The sequence below is a fragment of the Phascolarctos cinereus genome, unplaced genomic scaffold (genome assembly GCF_003287225.1).
Source record: "Phascolarctos cinereus isolate Bilbo 61053 unplaced genomic scaffold, phaCin_HiC Scaffold_4;HRSCAF=312, whole genome shotgun sequence".
Taxonomy (NCBI): Eukaryota; Metazoa; Chordata; class Mammalia; order Diprotodontia; family Phascolarctidae; genus Phascolarctos; species Phascolarctos cinereus.
Genome location: NW_027555847.1, coordinates 308,598,575 through 308,624,476, shown reverse-complemented (window position 1 = coordinate 308,624,476; position 25,902 = coordinate 308,598,575). Strand labels below are relative to the sequence as shown.

General features: G+C 37.1%; 1 long non-coding RNA gene and 1 pseudogene across 1 annotated transcript; both read right to left on the bottom strand.

Moving 5' to 3' along the window:
- Positions 1 to 12,132: 12,132 nt before the first annotated feature.
- On the bottom strand, positions 12,133 to 12,595 carry LOC110222185 (large ribosomal subunit protein eL22 pseudogene; annotated as a pseudogene).
- Positions 12,596 to 17,374: 4,779 nt separating this feature from the next.
- On the bottom strand, positions 17,375 to 24,539 carry LOC144456905 (uncharacterized). Its single transcript, XR_013486122.1, has 2 exons — positions 23,208 to 24,539; positions 17,375 to 18,573 (listed from the first exon to the last, which is right to left on the bottom strand). It is a non-coding gene; the product is annotated as an uncharacterized LOC144456905 (long non-coding RNA).
- Between the last annotated feature and the right edge of the window lie 1,363 nt (positions 24,540 to 25,902).

Here is a 25,902-nt window from a genome sequence, read left to right as displayed (position 1 = left end):
TGAATTGGGACACTAATTTATTGTTGGTGGAAAAGTGAACTGATCTGACCATTTTGGAGAGTAATCTGGAATTATGCCCAAAGAGTTATTAAGCTGCCCAATATATATTCCTTTATCACCTGTGTGTATGTATAGCTTAGCTCATTTGTTCAGAAAATAATTTCTCTCCCTACATTTCCTCAATATCTTTCCCCCTAAAGATAGATAGCATTTATTACAGTACTTTAAGGTTTGCAAAGTGCTTTAAATCTGTCATCTCGTTTGAATCTCACAATAACTCTAGGAGGAAACTGTTGTTACTATTCCCCTTTTTTTTAAGAAAAGGAAACTAAGAAAATTAGGCAGGTTAAGTGACTTGCCTAGAATCACACATCTAGTAAGTATTTGAGGTAGGATTCAAACTCAGATCTCTCTGACTTCAAGGCCAGTGACTATTCACTGTATCACCCTTCTGACAACTCCTATTATTTATTTTCATCCTCTTGTGCTGGAGTTTAGATCTACCAGGCTATGTATATGCCTTCATGTTAAACAAGACCAATAGGGCTAAAGTGAGATAAATAAATATGTATATGTGAGTGAATACAATCCAATTACATCTGATTTGCTGTACTCCCATGTATGTACGCATATTTTTAAGGTTTGCATTCAAGGTTGTGTATCAACTTATAGAAGATATTTTTAGTAACAATTCTATATTTGATTAAGCTAGAAATGTCCCCATATTTCCACATTTATTCTAGCTTAGTGCCTTATAAATAGTCCTCATGTTAAAGAAATCATGTCTTTTTTCTTTAGGGAATTCAGGCCACCAGTAACAGTCAGTTGCTGAGAGCACTAGCAGTGGAGGGGAATTGGGAGCAGGAATCTCTTTCCCCTATTAGTTCTGAGAACATTGAAATCATCTCCTCTGCTTGCATTTTAGGGCTGGCCTTGAACAGGAGGAATGTTTACATAGAGTTGAAGTGGAGCCAGGGATGTGTGTTTAACTTTCATACATTTGCATAAGAAATTAGCCTCATAGGGCAGTTCATGGTTTATGATCAGCTTTCTTTTTTAAAACTAATTTCCATATGTGAAACAAATGAATTGATTGAATCTAAGTCTCTTCTGTCAAGATTCTGAAAATGTCCATTAGACCATTCCTTCAAGGGGACAGGTTTTCAAGTCAGCGAGGTCACCAACTTCTTTTGAGGAGGAATAAACATAAGAAAGCAAGAAGAGTCTTCTTAGAAGCTCATACTGTGCTGGGGTCATCACACAGTTAAGAGACAGCTGCATAAGTGTGCTGTCTTGGATCATAGCAAGTGAAAACATATGGGAGACAGGATAGAGGGAGGAAAGGCCAAGCAATTAAAGGTCTAGAAATAATTTTAATTCTCTTTTCTCTTGCTCTTCTTTCAAGCTGATGTTGACACTTCCTGTCTCACGCTGTGGTCAATGGACAAGTAAGTTCTTCTTAGCACTCCTACCAAGAGTCATCTACAATTGATATCACTTCATACTAATAAAACTGACAAAAGTAGTTCAAGTAAGAAAATAAGGGAATAGGCATTCTGCAACATTAGAGGGGGGTAGGAATTAGAAAACGGTTTGATTTTTTGGGAAACCAGCATGATAATATACATATACAGTTTTTCTCCTCTCAATCACTTTTTAACCCTTTATAATATGGCTTCTGACTTTATCATAGCAGTGAAATTGTTCTCTCCAAAATTACCAGTGATGTCTTAGTTGTGAAATCCAACAGCCTTTTCTCAATCTTCAGTCTCCTCCACCTCTCTGCAGCCTTTGACACAATTTATCACTTTTTCCTCTTTGATATTCTCTTCTCTCCAGGTTTTTGAGATACTACCTTGTCCTGGTTCTCCTCCTACCTGTCAGACCACTCCTTTTCACTCTCCTTTTCTGGATCCTCATCCAGATAATGCCTTCAAACAGCATCTGTCTCACAGGTATCTGTCCTAAGCCCTCTTCTCTTTTCCCTCTGTACTACTTCACTTGGTGATCTCATCAGCTCCCATGGATGTAATTACTGTCTTTGCTGATGATTCTCAAGTCTACCTATCCTGACCCTACCTTTTTACTGATCTCCAATCTCTCCAAATGCCTTTCAGAAAACTTGAACTAGATGTCTAGTCTTAAACTCAACATGTCCAAAATGGAACTCATTATCCTTCTTCATCAGTTCTCTCTTCCTGATTACTGTAGAAGGCAACATCATCTTCCCAGACCTTCAGGCTTGCAACCTTAGGAGTTATCCTTGACTTCTCACTATCTCTCATCCCCTATAGCCACGAAGATGTCAAGGCCTGTTGATTTCACCTATGCAACATCTCTCAAATATGTCTTCTTCTCTCCTCTGACATTTCCATCACTTTGATGCAGGCCTTTATCACTTCACATGTAGACTATTACAATAGCTACTGGTGGGTCTGCCTGCTTCAAATCTCTCCCCACTCCAATGCATACTCTATTCAGCCACTAAAGTGATTTTTTCAAAGTACAGGTCTGACCATGTCACCCTCCTACTCAGTAATTCCAGTGGCTTCATATTGCATCCAATATTAAATGTATTAAATATAATAATTAATTAATAAAATTAAATTAATATACTAAATATATATTAAAAATCTTTTGCTTAGTGTTCAAAGCCCTTCATAACCTAGCCCCCCTCCCACCTTTGGAGTTTACTTACATCTCACTTCCCTGGCACATATTCATCAATCCACTGACACTGATCTTCTTGCTATTCCACAAACAAGACACTCCTTCTCTTGTCTCTGGGCATTCTCTCTGGCTGTCTCACATACCTGGAATACTCTCCCTCCTTATCTCCGCCTCTTGGCTTCTTTAAAGTCTCAACTAAAATGATGTCTTATATAGGAAGGCTTTCCCAGCCCCTCAATTCTAATGCTCATAATTCTAGACTGCGAGCTCCCTGAGTGTAGGAACTATCTTTTGCCTCTTTTTGTGTCCCAGTGCTTAGCATAGTGGCTGGCTTATAGTAGGCACTTAATAAATATTTATTAATTTATTGATTACTCAGAATGAGTTACAAATCTAACCAAATCCTTTGACCCATTGACCATATCCAAGCATTGTATAAGACTATATCCCAAAGACACAATTAAAAGAAAAAAAACTAAACTGTCTGTACAAAAATTCTCATTGCTGCTTTGTTTGTATTGAGAAATACTTGATAATAAATGACATGTTCATCAGTTGGAAATGCTGAACAGATTAATGTATATCAGTGCATTAGAATATTTTTGTGCCATTAAAAGTGACAAATATAAAGAATATATAAATATATAATATAACATAATATATTATATTATATATAAATATATGTAAATATATAGGAAAAAAATACAGTAATACAAAGTAAGGAAAAGATAATTACAGAAACTTTTATTTTGACTATTACTACATATATAACAACAATAACAAAAATATATGTACTGTATAATAATATTACCTGCAATTTACAAAAAGAATTAAGATTTGTAAAGTACTTTATGGGCAGCTAGGTGGCACAATGGATAGAGTGTCAAGCCAGAGTCAGGAAGACTCATCTTCCTAAGTTCAAATCTCACTTCAACCATTTCTTAGCTGTGTAACCCTGGGCAAGTCACTTAACTGTGTTTGCCTCAGTTTCCTCATCTGCTGAAGAAGGACATGGCAAACTACTCCAGTATCTTTGCCAAGAAAACCCCAGATGGAGTCATGAAGAGTGAGACACGACTGAACAACAACAAAAACAATTTGATCATTTAATTGTTTATGGACAGAAAACAGAATAGAAGGGTATATAAAATAAAGTGTTCTTGTCGTAACATATTATTTTAACATAAATAATTCTAATCTCATGGCTGTATTGATATTTTTTTCTCTTACCTTGTTTGTGTATTTCATATTATAGTACCAAAGTTGGAAGAAACTTTAGAGATTATCTACTCCAACACCCTCCTTTACAGATGAGTAAATTGAACCTGCAGAGGCTTAGTGACTCATCAAAAGTCTATATGACATAAAGGCATGGGATCATAATCCCACTGAGCTGGGATTCAAAACCAGATCCTCTGATTCTTTGGGTTGGTCTTTTTCCAATAAAAATATTTAGAGAAATTATTCATTTATGAATTTACTGATTGAAAGAGAAGAATAAGAAATAAACCTGTTAGTGATAAGCAAAGAATATTTTCTATTGAACAAATTCAGTATGAAGTATGCATGGTTGAGAGGTAGAAAACCCCATTTCCCATGATTCTTGAGCCTTAAAATCACTGATCATTGGAAGAAATTCTAAAAACTCCATTTCTAATGTAGTGGTGTGTCTAAACCAGGGGAGGGGAATTTATGGCCTCAAGGACACCTGTGGCCTTCTAGGTCCTTGGCGGCAGCCTTTTGACTGAGTCCAAGTTTTATAGAACAAATCCTTTCATTAAGGGAATTTGTTTTGTGAAGTTAGGATTCAGTCAAAGGGCCGCACCCAAGGACCTACAGGGCCACATGTGGCCTTGAAACTGCAGGTTCCCCACCTCTGTCTAGGCACAAAGTAATTGCATCATGAAGCTGGTATGACATTTTTCTGTGAAGTGGGAGATTTAATAAATGGAGAGGCTAGTGCACAGCTATTGACATGAGGTGAGATGAGATCAGATGCATTCAGATTCCTGAAAGTAGGAGGCCTGAAAGTACTAAGAAGCCCACAGAGCAAGCCAAGATGAGTTCACGCAGCAGAAAGGACTCAGAGGATTCTCACAGTAAGCTACTACGACATAAATATCCAAGGACTCATGCAGAAATATTCTAGCTACAACACAAGGTAGACTGCACTGAAACCTAAACTCTTTACATTGACCTTTGAGCCTTTAGGAGAATGAGTTCATTTGGGGAAATGGGTCTGGATGTTTTTTGATTTGTTTTAACTTGTTTAGATGAGATATCTTAACAATTCTATCGTATTATTTGCTTGGATTTCTATTAGCACAGCAACAACTAAGTATTTAGACTTCAGCTGACTTTCTATATTCCCAATTTCACATGGGGTTAGGGGGCTTAAGCTACATCAGACACACTTCCTCTCTCTTCTTTCCTGCCAATATGAGCCCAAATTCACAAGGAACTAATCTTAGCAGTTATATGGGTGGCATGAAATCATGTGAATGCCCTTCCCTATAACTCTTAGGAAGATTAAACTTTATACCTATTAAATTATTAATTAAAATTTCTTGTATATACATTCTAGAGTTTCCATCCACATTACTGAGAAATGGGTCAGTGAAAGGGATTTAAAAGATAAACAGGGATGACCAAAGGGAAAATGTACATACTTTGGTCCTCTAGAAGCTCCTTCCCTAGTTACTTATTTTTAGCAATTTTTGGTCAATAAAAAAGTTGAGGCTGTGGGGGGCAGGCAACAGATGGACATTGATTGTCCATCTTGGCAATAAGATAGGAATTGATTTTTGCAACTGAAAGTTATCTTAGAGCTCATCTAGTCCAATCTTTTCCTTTTGCATAAGAGGAAACTGAGGCAGAGCGGTGAAATAATTTACTAAAAGACAATGTATCAATCATGATGGCTACAGAAAGTACAAGGTCTCTCACCTTGTCTTCCTATGTTAAGGGGGAATGAAAAATAGGTTTCATTTTTTTTCACTCATTCTACCTTCTTATGACAAAGGTCGATTCTTAATCTTAAATTTCCCTGTAAGGTACTTTGTAGTTTCCTAGGATTGTAGATTTAGAGGGAAAAGGGACTCTAGGGTTCAGTGAATTCGAGCCCTTGGTATTGAGGGTGAGAAAATTAAGGTCCAGGGAAGATAGATTGACTCGCTCAGGGTCACACAAGTAGTAAAGTTTTGGAGCCAGAATTTGATTCTAGATCTGGTGTTCTTTTTTCTACACCACATTGCCTTCCAGCTTCAATACTTCATAGTTGTGTGCAAATGGGGAAGATGCTTAACCTCATAGAGCTATTTCCTCATCTGTAAAATGGGTATAATAATACTTGTACTACCTGCCTCACAATGTTGTTGAAATTACTATTTAAACTTTGAAACACTTTATAATGTAATCGATTAATATCAATGAAATTCAGAACAACAATTATTAATATAACCTATACCAAAGTGAATGTTAGTAGAAGGAAGAATTGGGAGTAATAATGTAATGTAAGCATTGTTACTGTATTTTTAGCCTGCTGATAACCCATGTGGAAAGCAAATAGGGCAGTTAAGTGGCACAACATATAGACTGCTGGACCTGGAATCAAGAAGATCTGAATTCAAATCCTGTTTCAGACTCTTACTAACCGTGTGACCCTGGGCAAGTCATTTAACCTCTATCTCCCCCAGTTTCCTCATCTACAAAATAGTGATAATAATAACACCTACCTGCCAGGGTTGTTTGAAGGACAAATTAAGATAATATTTGTAAAATGCTGTGCAATCCTTAAGCACTATGTAAATACTAGCTATTATTATCATTACTATATTCTTTCCCCTTGAAATGTACAACCAAGCTTAGCAAATCAAATCTAGGATTTCTGAATCACTGCTGATCTCAGGTTAAAAATAAATATTGCCAACTAGTAGCAAATTTTCTCAATTTCCATCTCTAATTCAAAACATACAGTCAGGAATGGAATAGGGAGAGTGACTAGAGATCATTTTTGGTTTTGTTGTTCAGTCATGTCTGACTTTTCAAGACCCCATTAGAGGTTTTCTTGTCAAAGATACTAGAGTGGTTTGCCACTTCCTTCTCCAGCTCACTTTACAGATGAGGAACTGAGGCAAACACGATTAAGTGGCTTGCCCAGGGTCACACAGCCAGGAAATGTTTGAGGCCAGATTTAAACTCAGGTCTTCCTGACTCTAAGCCTGGTACTCTATCCACTACCACCTAGCCGGTGATCTTTAAGGGACCTTAATCTTTCTGAAAAGCAGCATCTTAATTTATCTCCAGAGGGAGGCAAATCACTTTAGCAGGATCAGAGATCTGTGAATTCAGAAGTTGGTTTTGATTTGTGTGCGTTTATAGCATTCCCATAAAATATCTTGGTAATGCTCATTTTAAGCCACCAATACTTCCCGATGACTACGTATTTCCTTGGAATTCCATTGGGTATGATACGTATAGTGTCCAAGTTCATCTATCATTTTTTTCTAACTTCACAGCCCCACTGCTTCACTTCTGGGTTATTTATGTGACCCATATTCCATATGGGAAAACCCAGCTGTTAAGGTTCTAACATCGAGAGAAACATTGTTATGTGGTCTTATTTGTGTTTTCTTCTTGTGGAGGACTAAATTAAATTTCCTTTTCCTGAAGAATAGCTTTATGCTATGTTTATACAATTTAACATCTGGTCCATAATGTTTTTTTTTCCTTGGGATAAATATTGGTACTAATACATTGGAACCTTACTAAAATCTTGTTCTCAGGGAAAAGACCAGGTCACTGTGCATACTGCTGCTCTAGGTGAGAATGTATAATTACCGCTTCCTTCTGGTAATCAAAACCTTTCAGGTCCAGGGGTTCTTAACCTGGGTCTATGAACTTGTTTTTTTTTTTATTCGTTGTTTTTAATATTCTGAGGAACGTATTTTAATATAATTTGTTTCCTTTACAACTATATGAATTTTCTTTTATACATTAAAAAATTTTTTGACAAAGGTCCATAGTCTTTGCCAAACTGCCAAAGGAGTCCATGATCAAAAAATGTGAAGAAGGCCCTTGTAGTAGACAAGCCCCCAAACTGACCTAGACTATAGATAATTCTCAGGAGCTGCAGAGTCATTTGCATCCCTTAGGACCAGGCAGACTACAGATAGGAATTTTCTGTGGTTCAATAGCTTGAGTGAGGGAGGGATTGAGATGGTATTCAAAGGAGATAGTGGCATTGCCCTCTGCCAGTCAGTATCTGGTTAGCTACTTTTTTTTTTTTGTGAGGCAATTGGGGTTAAGTGACTTGCCCAGAGTCACACAACTAGTAAACGTTAGATGTCTGAGGCCAGATTTGAACTCAGGTGCTCCTGCCTCCAGGCCTAGTGTTCTATCCATTGCGCCACCTAGATGTACCTAGTTGGCTAATTCTTGTGGATGGGACTTGGCAATGCTGACAAGAGCTTTTGTCAGTTTGCAAATGTTCTGAAGCAACTCACAAGTTGCTTATTTATGTTTTAGTATATTATTTATGTTATAGTAAAAGACTTTGGGACTTGGCTAAAACATGACCTAAAACAGTCCAGAATATGCTGATGTTTTATTGATGACATGGTTTAAGTATTCATGGATTAAGGGTTGTCATAGCATAATGTGGTATCTTAACAGAGAAGCACTACATGTTTTTGTACATGTATGGCGAGAACAATACTGGCCTATGAATAAAAATATGCAGATTCAGTCTTAGCCCTTCTAGTCATAACCAATGTCACTGTAAGCACATCACTTCCTTTCTACCTCAGTTTCCTCCCCTGTAAAATGAAGAATTTGGATGACATATTCTCTCTCTCTCTTTCAAAATATAGTTTCTAGCTTTAACATTTTCTGATTTTATACTCTATATACTTGAGAATATGCAGAAACCATTGATGTCTCTGTTCAAAAACTTCCATCCAAACATAATAATAGATGTACCTTTAAGAAGCAGTTGGTAACATTGTAAGACACCACAGAAGTTAGCAAAGATACCCATTCTATCAAGAAATAAAAGATTAATGAGTAATTTCAGCTTCAGGAAAGGAGAAGAGCCAGAACTTCTCACTGAGACAGTATCACAGGTGAGTCACGCAGGAGAAAATAGTATTACTGTTTTCTTTGCTATTTACAGGGGATAAAAAGAATGCATAACCTGAAAGCTCAGACCAATGATGCTAAATATAGCACTTCCTGAGAGTATTTGAAATCAATTTATCCCTGTAAAAAGTTATTGAGATTGATAAAAAGGGGGGAAATATTAAAAATAAGGATACAAATAATAAAACATTTACATAATAACACATAATAAAATTTTAATTTTTAAAAAAGTATCTTACAGGGTAATTCATATTGGCAGTAGCCACGTGGAGCTTCAAAATAAACAAGGGAGAAAGGTCTGTAGAGGCACAAGATTTCTTCTAACCTTGCCTATACATTTTATGTTGCTAAAAGGTTAGCAATTAGAAGTTAATTTATAATTTACACTGGTTATTTTAATAAAGAATTTGCTTTCTCTAGCAGAGTATAATTAATTGGATTATGTGCTAGCCTCTCTTGATTCTGGAGAAAGCCCAGAAGGATCACCATGCCCTTCATCTGGGAGCAGCAATCCAAATTATAGCCATGGTAATTAGAAGGATTTCTCCTGCAAGGTGTGCTAGGGACAGGCAACATCACAAGGGAATATTCAGAAAATATCTTGATCAGGGGCAGCTAGGTGGCGCAGTGGATAGAGCACCAGCCCTGAAATTAGGAGGACCTGAGTTCAAATCTGGCCTCAGACCAAAACTTGACACTAGCTGTCACTTAACCCCAATTGCCTAAAAAAAAAAATCTGATTAGAAAACCTGAAGAGATGATGACTGATAGTGGCAGAGTGTGCCAGTCTATCCCTACAGTTTAGCTGACAAGCTAAATGAAATTTCTACCATTGGTCTAGATCAGGGGTGGTGAACCTGTGGCCTCGAGGCCTCATGTAACCCTCTAGGTTCTCAAGTGCGGCCCTTTAATTTTATCCAAACTTCACAGAACAAATTATATTCTTATAATATCCTTAATAAAAGGAATTATTCCTTTTTCTACATTTGTTCCACCTTTCCACATTTGTTCCACATGTGGCTGCGAGGCCGCAGGTTTCCCACCCCTGGTCTAGATATTCCCATATTAACCAAATGAAAGGACTATTCTCCATCTTGTTTTAAATGAGGAGATGTGGTCATTGCTTGCAATTATAATAAAAAAAGAAATCTATGCCATGAACAAATAGATATCGGGCTAAATTGTACCAAGAGCCTTATTTCCTTTAGAAGCATCTTGCACTTTGCATTTCAGAGAAACTATTTTCTGTTCTCCACACAAACCTTGCCACCTTCCATATTCCAGGAGTTCCACATCTGGCTCAATTGATCCCTCAGAGGCTAGACATTCAAACAAATAACATTTTTAATAAAAACATGTTTAGATATCACCAGGTACAACCAGTCTCCAAGGAGGTGAAAAGCAGTTTATAAGAAGATAAAGCAGGTAAAATCCCTTGGAGAGGTAGTTTAAAGACCTGAGGATTTCAGTGGGCTACAAATTCAATATGGTAACAGTGTGACATGATCTTCAAGAAAGCTATTGTGATTTCAGGATTTATTAATGAATTCAGTACCTAGAGCAAGGAAAGCAATTGTTTTGCTGTATTTAGCTTTGGTTAGACCATACCTGGAGTGTTGTGTTCAGTGTTAGGCACCATCTTGTAGGAAGGATGTTGACAAATAAGTTGGTATCTAGAAGATTATTCCCAGAATAGTGAAGACTATGAGGATCAATGGAAGGAAATGAGGATATTTAGCTGCTAGCAAACTCAAGGGAGATGTGATAATCTTTTTTAAGTTTTTGAAGGCTTGTTTGGAGAGGGAGAGGGAGAGGGGATGGAATTCTTCTGTTTGGCCCCAGAGGGCAAAACTAGGAACAATAGACAGAAATTGCATGTGAACAGATAAGCTTATTAGAAGGAAAAGTTTTCCTAAAGATTGTAGATATGCAAAAGTGGAATGGGCTGCCTGGAAAAGTGGTGGTTTTCTTAACATGGGAGATCTTTAAGATGCCACTTGCCAGCAATGTTGAAGAGCAGACTCTGGCTTAAGTATGGAATTTTTCAAGATGGCCTTTGAGGTCCCCTCCACATTGGAATTCTGTAATTCAGGGACATACAAGTGGATTAACAAATGTAATCTTCAAGGATTCTAAATATGGCAGCATACCTCAAAGGGACAAAGGTAAAGTAATCTGACAGCCTTTGTTGAATGCTTGGTATAAATTTCCAGTTAGTAAATACCTCTGAGGCACTCCACTGAAAACTCATTCCTGATATTAGAAAGAGATAAGCACTAGCTTATCCTATGAAACTATTCCATTGTTTTTCCCCTAAGAATATATTTCTTTTGTGATTCAGCACAGAGGATGTGGGTATATAGCTATCCATAACATTGTACACTGTTCTCTTTGTGAGCCTTATAAAGGGTGTGGATGATTCTAGGACCAAATTATGTCTCCTTATGACAATATATATATATATATATATGCCTAAAAGACAAATATGTGAAATTTATAGAAAGAACCTTCACAATTTATTAGTCATCTTTTTTGTCTACATTTTCATTACTAATTGTTGGCTTAACTTAATTAGGTCTTCTTTGACTGGAGCTATTATGGGAAGAAAATATTTATAAATTTGACTCTGGTGTGACATGTATGTCTTGTGAAGTGCAAAGATGCTTCAAAAATATAAACATCTTTCATTTACTAAGGACTTGGAATCAAGAATTCTAAACTGAATGATCAGTTTTAGTAATAGGAGTATAAACAGAAACTCCAAAAAATAAATTTGTCATTAATCTTTTGTAGAATTTAATCTTTAGTCATGATGTTCTACACTATAAATACATACTGCATGTATAAGCATATGTATATTTATGTAAATGCTATCTTTTCTTTGAAATCTCATCTACTTAGGGAAGCAATTGAAAACTGGTTCTTCTCTTCCTTCCCACCTGATTTAGAATTAGAGAATGTTTGGTGGAAAATCATACCTTGATTGAGAACTTGTATATCAATTTTAATTTTTACTACATATATTAAAACATGAGATTTAAATATCCAAAAAAGAGTATTTATTGTAGACATACAGAACCTTGGAAGGATGGAATTGCCAAGTCCGCAACTATAATTTGGTTTTTGACACTGAAGCTGCATGGTGGCATGTGAATGTCATTTGGGCTTCATGGCTCATTCCTCATTTCTTTGAGAAAGCTAAAAGCATGGAATGCAAAATGTTTAATGGTGTGTGGTTGCCCATTAGCAGAGAGACTCAAAGGGGCATGGTGCTCTTTATAATACTGACTGGGTTAAGTTCATTTTACTCAGAAAAGGTTTTTTTTTTTGGTTCAAGTTTTATTCAAGATCATATACAAAATGTTTCCAGACCCAAGAGGGTTTAATCCTCCTCCTCTTCCTCCTCTTCATCCTGGTTGATCTGGAAGTACCGTAATTCATAACTCTCCTTGCTGTTGGCCACCACCCGCAGCCAATCCCGAACACTGTTCTTCTTTAAGTATTTCTTTGTCAGGTACTTCAAATACCTTTTAGAAAATGGCACCTCTGACGTCACAGTTATCTTACTCTTGCTTCTCTCAATGGTTACGACTCTGCCACTGAGGTTGCCAGCCTTTCCGTTCACTTTGATTCGTTCTTGCAAAAACTGCTCGAAATTAGCTGCCTCCATAATCCCATCTTCCATAGGATGGGTACAATCCAGGGTAAACTTAAGGACTTGCTTCTTTTTTTTGCCGCCCTTCATCACAGATTTCTTCACGGCTGCCATGGTGATCCCAGAGCCAGGAAGGCCAGAAAAGTTTTTAAGAAGGATCCACCCTTCTACATTTTTGCTTCCTGAAGAATAAGCCGGTTTTATTGTGGGTCAGTAGAGAGGACCTCTTTTCATGTACAGTTTGTAGCTCTCTTTCCCACTAGTCACAGGCTGGTTTCAAAGACCTAGTTTCTGTGCTGGGTTTCTGAGACTTAATGTCCATGTCTAGTTTGTGAATGTCACAAATTAATAAATCAATGGAATATTGAATGAAAATTACAACTGTGCTCTCTACTTGATAATAACCTTAAATGGAATCTAAAAACATTCTAACTTCTGGTTATTAGATTTTCATTTGTCCTGAGTGCTGACTAATGATGTCAACAATCCATTCTGAGTATTTGTGTGACCTTTAACTTGGCTTCAAGGACAGCCTGTGGAGTCATTCATGGCTCTCATTTTTTTCCTTCTACGTCCTAATTATCAGAAAGGCTTTCAATCTACAACAGTGCAAGAATCTAACTTTGACCTTATCCCTGTTAAAATACATTTTTCCTGATTTAATCATGGCCTATTTTGAGTTTTTTCCTAGGTCTTTTTTCCTTGACTTTCTATATTTTCCTACTTTCTTCTTCTTTTTCTTTCTTTCTTTTTTTTTTAAAGTGGTTCATAATTGCTTTATAGTTTTTAATTCATTGGTTGCCACTGAGGGACAAAAACTGAAATCTTTTGATAAATATATACTTGTGGGCCTTGCCATTTCTGTGACCAAGAGAAGGACTGTAGCCAGGTATTAACAGGCCTGTGGTGGCACATATGCTTTGGTTCATCTGCCCTCCATGGAGTCAGTCACAGGGGGTAGGAATTAGAGAGAGGATTGGTTAATGCAAGTGGTGTGTTTTCTCCTCTAAGTTAATTTGGTTTTTTCATTTTTTTCACAGGTAAATATGTTAATAGTTGATGTTATCCAAGCAAACTGCTTGAATTGGAAACAGATTTTGCCCTTTTGTTTAATGTTAAATTAGATCATTTTAGGCAAAGTTATTAACAGATACATTTTACCTGTTGAGTTGGAAATGTGGGCTCCATATTAGTAATGTGGTTTTCTCTCTAAGAGTTTATACTTCTCTTAAAAAGGGTACTACGTTGTTCTTTGCTCTACATTGTAATTCTCCTGTCATAAGAAAAAATCAGCTCTCCTCCTCCCCCATTCATATTTAGACTTTTTTCTAGAGTCAGAGACCAACTAGAAATACATATTAATTATTCTCACTGACTTTGGTGATAGTATGATTTGCTTACTTGAGCGGTCTTTACTGAGAATTCAGTGCTGAGAAAGGCTGAAGCTCTTTACTAGCATTGAAGCAAACAACCAGGAAAATAATCAGCACAAGTTTCACCCATTTCTCAAAGAGACCATGTCATTTGGCTGGCTGGATTACCTGGAGCATTGGCATGGTCCTCACTGTCATAGCTCATCTAGGTGATTCAGGATAGAGAATGAGAATTACTTGGTAGGCTCTATTTGAGCACATGAATACTCTTAACCGATAACAGAGTAGGGACTAATTACAAGCTATTAATGACTGTCACTTGCACTCTGAACTAGATTTAAACCATTGCTGGAGGAATTAGGACTTGACATCACTTGGAAAATAATCCAACCTATTTGGGTTTGAAAGATTGTTAAAAGAAACAGTAATATATTAAACTGAAGAGATTTATTCTCCTAAAACCAAAAGAAACCAAAACCCCCTCAAAAAACTAATGTGACTTTGATTAGTCATGAACACAAAGAGACATATGTGGGTGAAGAGGATGGAGGCAGAGACAGCCTTCCATTCCCAGCCTATTTCAAATGATGGGAATTTTTTTAACCATTAAAAAAAGCCACTCATCTGATTAGGAAATTGGAAGGCCCTCAGTAATTCATCTTCAGAGTAGGTGACCCTTTACTATGCTTTTTATAAAGATATGATGAGCTGTGTTTCTGCCTTTTTACCCTTATTTGATTAGCTACATTTATTATTTTTGGCCCCCCTTTAATTAAAATTCTCCATGTGCATATGTAATTTTCAAAAGCTCACTACAGTGCAAAATAAGCAGTTGAGGTATATGACAAATACAATCTATATATAATTCCCCTCTCTTCTGTGGGACTCTTCATAGCTTACGGATTACTTTTATATACAACACTTGACTAGCAATGGTTAGTGTCTTTGGGTTATAATTTTAACTTTGCCAGTGAATGGGTTAAACTTTATGTTATTCGTAAGGCTATCAGTCAGCAACATTATATAATTGATCATTTATTCTTTTTTTTTTTTTTTGGTGAGGCAATTGGGGTTAAGTGATTTGTCCAGGGTCACACATCTAGTAAGTGTCAAGTGTCTGAGGTCAGATTTAAACTCAGGTTCTCCTGACTCCAAGACTCTATCCACTGCGCCACCTAGCTGCCCCTGTCTGAGGTTTTTTTGTTTGTTTGTTTTGAGCATCCATTATTTGCTAAAGTTAATAGATGCTCTCCCTCTCATCTGAACTGATCAAAAGAAGAAAGACTATACACACACAGTTGGGCACAGAAATACATTTCACTTAATAGGAAAGTAGGAGGGAAAGGGGAAAGGGGGAATTTGAGGGAGAATAAATGAAAGGAAATTAGTCATAAGCAAAACAAACTCTAAGAATGAAAAAAAATTATAGCTCTTTGAAGTGGCAAAGAATGGGAATCTGAGGGATTATCCATAAATTGGAGAATGAATGAACATATTGTGGTATATGAATGTGATGGGATACTATTATGCGGATCTCATACCAGCAAAATGTCCAACCATGATTCCAGAGAAATAATGATAAAACATGCTACCTACCTCATGACAGAAAGGTGAAGGACTCAGAATAAAGAATGGGACAAATTATTATTTTGTTTATATGGCCAGTGTGGAAATTTGTTTTGATTGATCATACATGTTTGCAATGGGTTTTGCCTTTTTTGTGTTCTCAAGTGAGGGGTGAGCTGGAAGAGTAAGAAGGCCCATGTTGGCTGATTAAAACAAATGCAATATTAAAAATAGAACGTAATAGGTGCTGTTGCAGAATGCTAAAACAACAACAGAAGAGTGGGCTCTGGGTTAAAAGAGCTTGTTATTCTATCCAGCTTTTCCCCTTTTTCTTCCCTTTTGGGATTTAGTAATGTATTTAGTAGATCAATGTCAAAAGCTAATGCAACTGCTTAGAATCACTGCAAGATAAGCCTATGCACCTAACCTCTATTTCATATACCCAAGAAGATTGTTATAGACATTGACTGATCAGGCATTGATTAGGTCTTGCCTATTAATTAGGAAGTATCACTTTCTACAGGAAGCCTTTCTCCATCTTCCCTGCTGTTAATGCCTCCTTGCCAAAAATTACCTTATATTTTGAGGTATATATTTTACATATACTAATGAACTTGCTGTCTATCCTGATAGAATGAAAATGCCTTGACAACAGGGACTATTGAATTTTTTATTATAGTACTAAACAGGTTTAAAATTAAAACTCAGTTGAAGAGCAAAACTCACATGCTGCTGTTGTCTTCTTTACGTGTTAGGCAGGTTGGGACTGCATTAAATACTGGTGTTAAAATAGAAGACTTTGGAGAAGCAGCAACCCAGTTGAATTCTCTCAACATTCCTTTCCAAACAACTTTAAAATATGTCAAATTGAATACTGGGGCATCATAGCCAACAAAAAGGTTGAGACATTTTTCCAGTCCAAGACAACTTAGGAGGTTAGGAGAGGTCTGTGACAGCTAGGTGGAGACAGGTCTGGAGTGCACACAATATTGCTGCCATGGGCCTTCGAGGTGCATGTAGTAGTAGTAGCAACTTTAGGAACTCTCAGCCCAGAGATATTTCAGGACAGAGAAGAACACTAGTGTTTGTGGCTGCAGGGGAGCAGGGTCCTTCCTGGGTAAAGACAAGAACACAGGCCAGGAGAGCAGTGACTATACCTTTCTTCGGATCACACTACCTTGGAAACACTGAAAACCTACAGATCCCAAGACCTAGCCCTGAAAACAGCAGCATGAAAAAGCCTGAAGCTTGGGACAGTGCTATGCCACCTCCCCCTGCCCCCCTTTCCCCAACCAAGTGAGCAAAGCCCAACTTTAATATAAAGTTCAAAGTCAAGAAATAAGATAGAAAAATGATTATTGATCAGAGTAACTACATCTTTCACAGCTGATCACTAATATATTGCTGATACTGTGTACTATGATCTGATTTCACTCACTTCATCATTTATCAGTTCATCTGTCTTTCCAAGTTTTTCCGAAACTATCCTCCTCATCATTTCTTATAGCACAGTAGTATTCCATCACAATTAGGTACCACTACTTGTTCAGTTATTCCCCAATCGATGGGGATCTTCTTAATTCTCTCAAGGGTGGGTAACCTCTCAATTTCTAATTCTTTGCCACCACAGAGCTGCTATAATTATTTTTGTACATTTAGGTCTTTTTCCTTTTTCTTTTCTTCTTTTTCTAACTTTGGGATTCAGAGCTAGTGGTATTGCTATTGTTGTTTGTCCTTTGTGCTTGTAGAGGACCAAAATGGCATCACGATGTTGGGTTCAATGTACAGTGTGTCCCATTGTGGCTATGGACATAGGTCGGGCACGAATAGTCTCTGATCATTTGGGAGGGAGATGTCTCTAAATTGGTGCATTTCACATTTCTTTTGAGCTACTACAATTATGCTTTGCTCATGGAGTGTCACCTGCAACTGAGTATTGCATCAAATGGAGGAATGTGAAATGAGACACGTGGGCCAGCAAAAGACTGAGCCATTTATTATCCTGAGGGTCCGGATTATATAGGGAAAGCTAACAATCATCCCCAGGTGTTCTCACCATTCTTACAGTGACTAACCCCAGCCTTTACCACACATCCTTAATTTTTCACACCTGCTTACCATCAAAGTCTAAGGGTCAGAGCATCTAACCTTTTAGGCATGAGAAAGTTGGTGAGCCAAATGGTCTGAATAATTAAGCCTTTACAAGTAGGAAAAGGGAAGAGGCAAGCTCTAATCTAAATTCCTAATCCCATATTTAGACTTTTCAAGCTCTGGCCCTCAACAACTCCCCTTTTCTTTTTTTATAAATTTACTTAAGGTGATGAACATCTGTACCCAAAGACTTGAACCATGATTTTACTGTAGATAATATAACAAGCAATAGTGAGATATAACGAACAATGTTACCCATGAAAACAGCAGGTACTTTTAAACTATATTGGTTATGCCCAATTTTCCAGAGTTTCTCAGGCTAGGTTCTGGGGTTGAGTCCCTGGGAAATGACTGTTAGCAAAAGACAAATCAGAATCAAAGATCTCCAATAAATTCAACACTATGCCAATGACACATTCCAAGCCAATGCTTCCTGCTTCTTACAGCTGTTAAGTATACAAAGGATACAATATCCTAGATAACATAATGAAGCTGTTGCCAAGTGACATTGATGAGACAGTAAGTGATACAAGGGATACAATATGCCAGAGAACAGAATGAGCAAAAATTACCTCTATCCTAAAACACATTGGAAGCATACTGGCTTTCCCTTTGCTATGGTATAATCCTCCTGCAAGGTGGTAAGCAATTCAAACATAGCTCTCCTTGTATGATGTTAGTCACTTTAGCAATGTGTCCTGGGGTTGATTCTTCCCTTGAGCAATCACATCCCATGGTGGAGGACAGAAGAAGACTTAATTCTAACTGGCTTGCCCTTGTAAAATGAAAGAGTACATTGTACAGGCACTGAAGAAAAACAACACCTCAAGGCTGCAGGGGAAAATGAGAGTTAATGCTGTTATCAAACTCCAGGGTCTTGCTCCGTTGTCTCAAGTATTCCTTCCTTGTTCTTTTGTCTCTGTGCTTGTTCTGAAGTCTGAGTGTCTGAAGTTTCTGGGTCCTCCTGGGCACAGATCCTGATGTTCTGTTCAGGAACTCATATTGGTCTTTCTGCACCATCTGGAAAGACAGAAGTATGCCCTCACCCCCAAGTCAACAACCTATCTGGCCCAAACCAATGATTGGTTTTTGGGTCCTTCCACATGACTTTTTTGAGTCTTTTGTTCTTCATTATTATCTTTCCCATAAACCTTAAAGTGTTTTTCAGCCAGGGTATAGCCTTCTCTATCAGGTGTAAGAAAATTTAGAGCATATACCGCTTGTGCCCATTGTCTTTGTGGCCTTCCCTTTACTTCTCCCCTTTTTTGCTTTTGAAGAAGTATTTTCAGGGATCTATTTTTTTGTTCCACCATTGCTTGTCCCGTAGAGTTATATGGGATTCCAGTAATGTGTTTTATTTGGAAAAGCATGAAAAACATTCCATTATTATTTTTCTCCCTTTATTCAAAGGACAGTCAATGCCACTAGACTGGTTAGAATTAGTGAAAACAGATGCATTACCTGCAGTGTTCTATAGTAGAATGACTGATTTTAAGATCGCATTTCATGTATAAATTAAGCAAGCATGGGCTGCTGGTGCACCTTATATTCAGTAATCTGTCATGCGTGCTGGCAAAATTTCTTCCTACACTTTGGAGGCACCACAGGCCTTTTCATCCAGTTACTGGTTATACATGCAGAATGTTAATGCAGTAACAGTAAAAATGTGTAAAGTGTTAATAATTGATATAACTGATAACAGATTAAATGTGCCTGACAAAATCTTGTATCATACACAGTATGTTAGGTTTTTGATTATTATGGACTTCAATGGAATAGTCTTTAGATATTTCAAGCCTTTATTTTACTTACACAATGGTGCTCTATTCTTTGTTTTTCCTCCTTTCCAAGAGGCATTTGAACACTTGTATTACATATTACATCCAAAGGAGTCTAAATGTAATTGGTTTTTCTAAAAGCTTTTGTTTTGCAGTCACTGTATAATAGTCAAATTTCTACTATATCCCTTCTCATCTTAGAATGTTTGTTTCACACACTCTGTGCTGACTTGAACCAGATAAGTCAGTAAATGTTACAAAAGATGAATTGATTCCACATTGCCTTTGGAGTGTGTCTGTATCCAAATAAAGTCTTAACAGCTCCAATTTAAGCTAATAAAAACCAGGGACTTGTCATTCTCCAACAGTGCTTCTACAACAATGACTTCCCTATGAAATGGTCACTTACTATGAATTTCTGTTTATAACTTTTTCCAGTGGATTTGATTTTTGTATTTGTACAGTGGTTCAGCGAAACAGGTTGCCATGAGTTGATATTCTAACCAATAAACAGGTGCTTTCAACCAGAAAAAAAATTCAACCTGAAAAATTTCCAAATATCCTAAAAACTCAGTGTAATGAAATTCAATTTCTCTAAGTTCACAGTAGGACATGTCACTCATAGTGTCATTGTGTTATTTGAATGCCTTGAAGTATGTGCAAAGAATTCTTTGTTGGTCATTTGTCTACTACCTACTCTTTGATATGTTTGGAGAGTGTACTTTGGTTGTGCTGATAAGAACACCCATTCCAAATTAACAATTAACAAATGGTTAAGATGAACTACTCAGAACTGCCATCATATATAAGAATAGGTTCTAATAACAAAACCCAAGTTCCCTGAGCAGATGCCATATTCAGGATAATTCTTTATTGTTCTTTGCCTTTCTTCTTGAACTCGGTGGAGTCTGAGTCAATGGTGTTACTTTCTTGTTAACAACTGGTGGTAGTTTAAGTACAATTTCATTATCTACTTTATCATCATTCATTTCAGCTGCTTGAGCTTTCTGTCTCTCTAAAGATGTTGGTGAACAAATGGGTGTGGGGCCCTGGCTGTTTGCAGAATTAAAGACAGCATCTGAAACATTCATTTTTTCCTCTTGGGTAAACCAATTGTAATTGTTCTTACAGCTCTATATATGTTCTGAAAAAACATTTAGGGATTTCATAATAAACTCTCCTATAGGGCTTTTTCCTTTTGAAAAACTTAGATGCTTCTGAAAGGTCAAAATTCAAACAGATTCAGGAGTAGGAGAAAGCATAAGATATCCTATACGGCCCTCCCAACAGCCCTCAATCTTAAGTTGTGCCACTCATATTACTCTGATGTAGAGCATCTTAATTAGCCGAGATTGGCAATTACATATGATCTTGCTTTCTTGGAGGGGTGAAATAAATCTATAAGAGTGGACAGACTATAAGAACCATAACCAGATCCTAATTTTTGTGCTTATACCTCCACCATTTGTTATTAATAAAGTTTTGAAAACTGCTTTTCCCTTCTACTTGGGACAGTGATGATATGAAGCATGTAAAGACTAGGAACAGGAGAATTTTATTTTAGATCTGAATGAGTTCTTATAAAACTTACCAAAAAAAACCCTTTTCAAAATCTGTTGTTATTAAAGACTTTTTCTACTGTTTTCCCTCTCATTAAAAAGAAGGAAAAATATCCTATGTACAAGTGAATTGCCTTTTGAAAATTATGTTTTTAAGTAAAAACCTAAGCTGCCTGTACCTCTTGTTTTGTTGTTAAAAGTTTTTGATCTCTGTTTCTGTCAAGTGTTTCATAGTAATAGGAATCCTTATTCTGTACTTTATTACATCTTCTAGTACTATATATTTTTTTGCTGACATCTAAGTTCAAACTTTGGGTATTTAAAAGTCCCTGTATGTGGTATCCAATAACAATTCTCTTTCTCCAGCTGCTTTTAGTTGGTCTACTTTAATCAATTCTTTACAAAAATGCACCTCCTGGCTGCTTAAACCATTTATCTATAACTGGTCAATACTTAGGTTCCTTAACATGTTCTTCCATGCCATGATTTGTCTGTTTGAGATCTTCAATATCCTCCACTTTCCTGACCTCTTTTTGATGGCAAATATTGGAGAGTTTCATGGACTTGTGGATGGTTCTATGTGTCCTGCAGCTAATTGTTCTTCTGCTATGTTGAAAAGCCCTGATTTTGTCTAGGTTAAGCAGTCACTGGTCCACCCATATGGGAAGCCCTTCTTTCCAAGTTATTTTTGGAACTTGTACTGTTCTTTTATCTTTGGCTGTGACCCCTATGAAAAATTCTTGCTACTTATGGTGACATTCGTATGTTTCAGTAAACTGAATCTCTTCCCTGTACTTTTATGTACTTTAATATAAGTCTGGCATCTGTGATAGTTCTATGCCAAAACATCCCTGTGCTCCCAAAGCCTTCTGTTCCTCTTACTCTTTTAGCTGTTTTTCCTAACTTTTTATATTACATGATAATCATTTGAGCTACCCTTTCCCCTTTTTTGATAGAAATGTGGCAACGAGGGAAAGCATACAACATAACATTAATTTCCCCAACATGATCTGAATCTATTACTCCAGGGACAACCATGAGACCATGGAGTGACTGTGAACTCCTACCTAATATAAGTCCCACAGTCCCAGGAGGGAGTGGACCATACACACTGGTGGGAATGCAAACTACATCATCACTAATTTCTGTAGAAATATGAAAACTTAAATCCAACCCAGCGCTACCAGAGGTAGCTTGTATAAGATCAAGCACAGTGGTCATTGCGAAGTTGGAGCTGGCCTGGGGTGCATAAGAGAGAACGCAGCTCCTACTGTTTGCTGGGGCCGGATTGGCCCCGCTGGGGGTTTAAAGGTTGTCCATCAATATCAATAGAAGATCTACATTGAGAAGCCCAATGCTTACCACTGCGACATTTTGGACAGGGCATACTAGGAGAATTTTGAGAGATTTTTCGGGTATTCTATCCTCCCTTTTTAGGTGACCTGGTTTCTCACAATTAAAACATTTTAGTGTTCATTGAGGCTTTTGGACATTATTAGCTGCTATGACTTGTGCTTGAAAATGTGCGATTCCTCTTACTTTTTTTGTTTTTGTAATTGCTTCTTCTAATATCCCTTTACAATGTGTTTTATGGCTTTTTTGATCTTTATTTGTCTCCTCACTATCTTCTCTGCATGAGCTTGATCTATATGAAGGTGGGGGATGTGGTGGTGCTGAAGGTGTGATAGATTTTGCATAGATAACATCTTCTTCTACAATTCTAAGCTTTTCCTCAAATACTCTATTCATCTCTTCTTCTTCATCTTCTTCTTCTTCTTCTTCTGCTCCTGCCCCCACATCTGCCTTAAGTATTTTTGTTGTTAATAGCACTTTCTCTGGAGGAGGAAGACACACTTTTAGCACTTTCCAAATTGAGAATGTAGCCAAGGAGAATGCACCTGGACCTACTTCCTTGTAGTGCTCACTCATTTGTCCGCCCACCCTTCCCCATGTTTCTAAGTCTATTGTTTCTTCTGGAAGGAACCACGGGCAGCATGTTTCTACACATTCCAAAAATTCCTGTAACTGACCATCTGTAATAAATAAACCTCTTTCTTTCACTATTTCCTTGAAAAGTTTTAGATAATATTTGCTGTCTTTGGTTCTGCTTTGTGTTTGACCCATACTGTCAATCCCAGGCATGCCTCCCAGAACTGAAAGTGTGTGTGGCCCTTCCAAAGCGGCACTATTCTTATGTTCGAGCCCTTTTCTTTTCTTATGCTCCTATTACCGAGCCTTTTTTCTTTTCTTTTGTTTCCCCTATATTTCCACTCAGCCTGGTGTAAAAGATAGGATGTTGTGACCATTGCTCTCTTACCTTATTTTCACAGCATTGGAGCTGCCAAGGTTCTTTTTTCTTCTCTTGTACCTCTTCGGGTCCCTGTCCAAGCACTACCCGTCACATTCGACTAAGTATTGCATCAAACTGAGGAGTGTTAAATGAGACAGTAGGCCAGGTGGGTCAGCAAAAGACTGAGCCATTTATTAACCTGAAAGTCCAGATTATATCGGGAAAGCTAACAATCATCCCCAGGCAGTTCTCACCATTCTTACAGTAACTAACCCCAGCGCTTACCCACATCCTTAATTTTTCACACCTGCTTACCATCAAAGTCTAAGGGTCAGAGTATTCTAACCTTTTAGGCAAGAGAAAGTTGGTGAGCCAAATGGTTTGAATAATTAACCCTTTATGGGTAGGAAAAAGGAAGAGGCAAGCTCTAACCTAAATTCCTAATCCCATATTTAGACTTTTCCAGCTCTGGCCCTCCACAATGGAGCACAGCGCTTTCTTTGATGCAGGCATGCCACGCTGAACAGTTCTGTGCCAGTGTTTCCCATGTTTCCCAGTCAATACTAGTTTTTCAGAGATTACCTTGAGAGTGTTCTTGTATTGCTTCTTCTGACTTTTGTGTGAGCACTTCCCTTGTGTGAGCTCTCTATAAAATATAATCTTTTAATCAAATGTACATTTGGAATTCAAACAACATGAGTAGCCCACTGGAGACAGGACTCTCTGCAGTAGGTTTGAGTGCTTGGCAGTTCAGCTTAAGAAAGGACCTCACTGTCATGTACCTTATCTTTTTTTTTTTGGGTAGGCAATGGGGTTAAGTGACTTGCCCAGGGTCACACAGCTAGTGTCAAGTGTCTGAGGCTGGATTTGAACTCAGGTCCTCCAGACTCCAGGGCCGCTGCTCTATCCATTGCACCACTTAGCTCCCCCCCTCCTCCCGCACCTTATCTTGCCAAGTGATCTTCAAAGTCTTCCTAAGACAATTCAAATGGAAGCAATTCACTAATAATGGAGTGAATGAACTTGATTTGGAATCAAAGGATCTGATTTTGAATCTGAGATCTGTTACTTAATATCTATATGACCTTGGGCAAGCAGCTTACTCTGGACTTGAGTTTCCTTTTCTGTCAAATAAGGACATTAGGCTTTCCAAGTTCTCAATCCTATGATCCTATGATCCAGAGAATCATAATTTTTTCATTCATATGGACATTAGTGGCCTTCTAATTCAAACCTATTATTTTATATTTGAGAAACTGAGGGCCCTCAGAGAAGCTAAGCATGTTTACATTAATAATAAGTGGCAGAGTCAAGATCTGAACACACATCATCTCATTTCAAAATCTGCCACTCTTTCCACCATACTACATGGCTTCCATGTTAATGGAATTCAATAATATTCATTTATTATTAGAGTAATAACTGATATTACACAGCTAAGTGGCACAGTGGATAACCTGAGTTTGAGTTCTGCTTCAGACACTAATGTGATCTTGGGTAAGTTAATCTCTGTCAGTTTGATCTCTAAAATGGGGATAATAATAGCACCTACCCCAGTTATGAGGATCAAATGATACCCATGAAAGCACTTTGCAAACCTTATAAGTGCCATGTAAATCATAGGTATCATTAGCTACAAATGATAGCTAGCAGGATCAATACAGTGATCTGAAACAATTCCAAAGGACTCGTTATGAAAAATGTTATCCACCTCCAAGAAAAGAACTGATGAATTCTTTTTTTTTCAACTTAATTAAACAAAGATTGAATACTTGTTATTTCTTTTTTTTTCAGGGAATATATTTCTTTAATGACTATATATTATAGTAGAATTCTTGAGTAAACAATGTATAGAGATCATGAGAGATAAAACGAACAGTTTGAAATTACATAAAATTACAAAGCTTCTACAAATACAAATCCATGTGGGAAAAATAAGATGAGAAATAATTAACTCAGAGGTAGAAGGAACATTTGAAGCAAGTTTCTCTGATAAAAATCTGACATTAAAGATAAAGAACAGATGCATATAAGTTCTCAAGCAATTTTCTAATATATAATATGTTATGAAATTATATAACATTTAATTCTCACGGGATGAAATCCAAGCTATCAACAACCTATCAAGAAGTTACTATTAATAAGATAATTCCAAATTCAAAGTTCTATCTCATACCCATAAAATTGGTAAGCATAACAAAAAGTTAAATGACAAATACTGAAGGTGTTGTGGAAGGACCTGGAACTGTGAAATGGTTTAGCTCTAGCAACTACTCTGGAAAGCAATTTAAAATTATGCCCAGAGAGAGAACTGATGAATTCTGAGCGCAAACTGAAGTATAATATTTTAACTTTATTATTCTTGTTTTTTTCTTTTGTAACATGGCTAATATGGAAATGCTTTTGCATGACTTCACATATATAAATATCATATTGCTTGCACTCTCAATGGATTGGCAGAGGGGCTGGATGGAAGACAAAAATTTCAAACTCCAAATTTTAAAACTGAATATCAAAACTAATACTTAAACAAGTTATGAAGGTTGGCTTCTAAAGTGCTTACTCAGTAACTGAAGCATACTATAAGTGCTATGAAAAAACCTATTCTTGAAGAAGCTATATTGTTTGGTTGAAGGGATTATTATAATCTTTCTTTTTCTTGAGGGTGCCAATATGTAGATGTGAAATACAAATGCTCAGGTATTCATGATTTTCCATGAAG